Below are 3,322 nucleotides of genomic sequence, written 5' to 3' on the forward strand. Positions count from 1 at the left end.
GGTGGATGAGCCAGGATTCCCCAAAGAGTTCGATAGGCTAGAAGGTTGGGCTCAATCTGATAAGATGAAATTTAATGTAAAAAAATTTATACTCAGGTTAAAAAAGTCAACTTTACACATACAAAATGAGGGACAGGTGGCCAAAGCTGTTCAATTGAAAAAGATACAGGGGTTTTAGTGGGTTCGACAGTCTTATCCAGTGGGCAAAAAAAGCTAATGTGATCTTAGGCTGAATTAAGAGAAATCTATTGTCTAGACCTAAGAAAACAATCATCATGCTATACTCTGCCCAGCCCAGATCACCCAAAGGAGCTGCATAGTTTTTAAAGATTCTGTTCTCATTGGATCTCCTACCAATCACTCCTTATCTTCCTCATGCTTGGCAAAATTCTCAGTTTGGGACTTTGAAGACAATTACTTCAGTCAGTTATCATATACCTGAAACTGTTATTCAGAGTTCATTAAGCATAATTTTAAAACTGTATGGGACTTTAGAGGTTAGCTAGTATAATTCTCCCATTTCAGAGATGAGGAAACTGAGGTACATAGAGGAAAAGTGTCTTGCCATGATCACACAGCTAGAAAATTAATAAAGGTCCTTAATCTGGAACCATGGTTTCAAAAGGTAGCAATTCTATGTACTGAATGTCAATGACTGGTTTTAGGAAATTAAATGAAAATTAAATGAAAATGAAGAATTGTTGTCCCATGTGGCATGCCATTTGTTTATAAAACACTTTCTAAGGATTATAAGTTTAAAATATCCCAGGCATATGTAGCCTATAAATTACAAAGGGAAAATGGAGAAAGTAGAGAGAAACTAATGAATAATAAGATCTGGGTGTCCAGCTGGATAATATAAGAAAATCTGAACCAATGCTACTGTCATGGTCCACCATCACTGGTCTCAAGGGAAATGATCGGCTGAAATATTAGAATTGACACATTTGAAACCACATTATTAAAGGTGTCTATGATCATTTTTGAGCCTCCACTTTGCCATAGGACATTTAATACGTTTGGCTATAGAATCAATGGAATTTTGCAAAAGGAAGCCCCTAATCTTTGCCTGTGCTATTAATGCAAAGAATAGGAATGCTACATCTGGTTAGCTTACTAATTTTTACAAATATATCAAGCACTTGTTTTAGGGTATCAACTATTAAAACAGTTTATGAAATCAAAGCCATTATTACCATTTTAACTTGGCTTCCCCTGGCAAAGCAGGTAACACACTAAGACATGGAGATACTAATAAAGATGGAAGCCATGAAAAATTGCTCCTCAATGGCTAAAAACATCATTTTCCATTTTCCCATGAGAAATGGAGGAGCAAAGCTCACTGTTGCATGGAACAGTCTGCCTGCTTGGTGCAGCTAAATTCCTATGCCCACAATACAGTCATGACCTAATCCCTTAATCCAGAAATGTCACTCAAAGTTTTTATTTCAGCCACCAAAGCTAGAAGTTAAAGGCTGAAGTTCCACCGTTAACTTGGTTCACCGCAAATGAAACTACAGAGTCATTTTTTGAAGGCCTAGAGACTGATGTCATTGCTTTGCCTATCTAATGTCACCTCTTCCTTCTCCACAAAACCATTGGGAACAAAAGAGAAAGAGGCAAAGGGCTGAAATTTCAGCCTTATCCCAAGACTGGAACCTACTTGTGAGCTAATTTCTCAAGTAAGTTTCAGCTTTACAACTTTAAGGGGTACTAAGAAACAAGGGTAAGAGAAGTTAACAGTTAATGTGACACCTATAGGGGGGAAAAGCCTTAGTTATTATCATATTAGCATCTGTTCCTTACAGAAAAAAGTACTAAATTAGTATGGCATTTAGCATCAAAGTGCACTGAGGACCATACTGAATAGGATGCAAATTTGTGTGCTTTATTTACAATTAGTGAAATGTTTGTTGCTTTGACTAAAAGGAATTCAGCATTAACATTTACCTCAGTTGTGTAATGGAACTCATTACCAAGGCAAAAATGCCTTGGAGGGAGCAGTTCTTTTTGTGAAATAGCCATTTTGCAGTCATACGCTGTCCCTATAAAAATGAATTTGATAAATGCTGAATTTCCTAACTACTTTAGATGAAGTCTATGATCTGATTGGCTTAAGGGAAGAAAAATCAACTTGGGTAAATATCCCTGAAGAAAGGCACATTGAATCTTCTATCTCATTAACCAACTCATTACGACCATGCTGTCATTTTTAAAGGTCTCCTATATTTATGAACAGAGATACCAATACACAGTACCCCTGCTGCTGCTGAACTTTAGGTCTTGAGCTCACCTTGGCTCTCCTACTATTCATAACTCAATGAAAAAGACCATGTGGGTTTTCACAACTCAATTCTTGCTTAACTCCTCCCCCCCAAAACTTCCATTCCACCCCTGGATATTACTCCATCATGAAAAGTAATAATGCAGAAGGCAAATTGTCATAAATATTGCTATGAAATGCAAATGCATAGTATCAAGGACACCACTTAAATCTGACCCCACACAAAATCTCATAAAAGCCAGATCCTTTCCAGAGAGATGAGCTAATTTTAAAGGCAGAATATTTGTCACTCAGCACCATGCATACTGCTACAGTTCTCCTCTAACTGTAGCAAGCAGAGCTGTCCAAATAGCATCTTGGTTTTACAGGAAAAAACAAATTTTTGGAGATGTCTTGAAAAGTTGAATTGAAAATTACAATTCACTTTTTTTTTGAGTAGTATCAAGTTCAAAGAGTTTGACTGCTCAAGAAGAATAGCTTGGGTATAAAGAAAATATATCAGTTAAGCTGTTATATATTTCAAAAGCCTTAAGAAAAGAAAGGTACAGAAGACAGAAGCAAAGATAGCTGAAAGTAAATACACAAATGAATAGTATAGTCTTAAAAAATAATGCTAGGAATGCACAATCCCAGAATGAGCTGAAGCTTGTGATAAATGTTAAGGACAATACCAAAAAAAAAAAGAGTTTCTAAAATTATCTTGGGGGCAGAAGGAAGATCAAAGAAGGACTAGGCTAATTTGTATGGCAGTAATGAGACAATGACAATGGATCAAGGAAAGAAGGCTAAACTACTCAATTCTGGTTTGCTTTGCTTTCTCTACTAAGATAAAAGGTTTTCATGGTGGGAAAGATAAAACAAACTTAAGATAATAAAATATTATAAGAGAGAACCTCATTGACTTTACTGAATAAAAGTCATCAGTCCTATGAAAACTATATCCCAAAGTTATAAAATAACTTGAAATGTGACTACTAAGTCATTATTATTTTCGAAACACTGTAAAGAATGGTAAAGATGATATAATACTGGTAACAG

The sequence above is a fragment of the Phascolarctos cinereus genome, unplaced genomic scaffold, assembly GCF_003287225.1.
Source record: "Phascolarctos cinereus isolate Bilbo 61053 unplaced genomic scaffold, phaCin_HiC Scaffold_3;HRSCAF=262, whole genome shotgun sequence".
NCBI lineage: Eukaryota > Metazoa > Chordata > Mammalia > Diprotodontia > Phascolarctidae > Phascolarctos > Phascolarctos cinereus.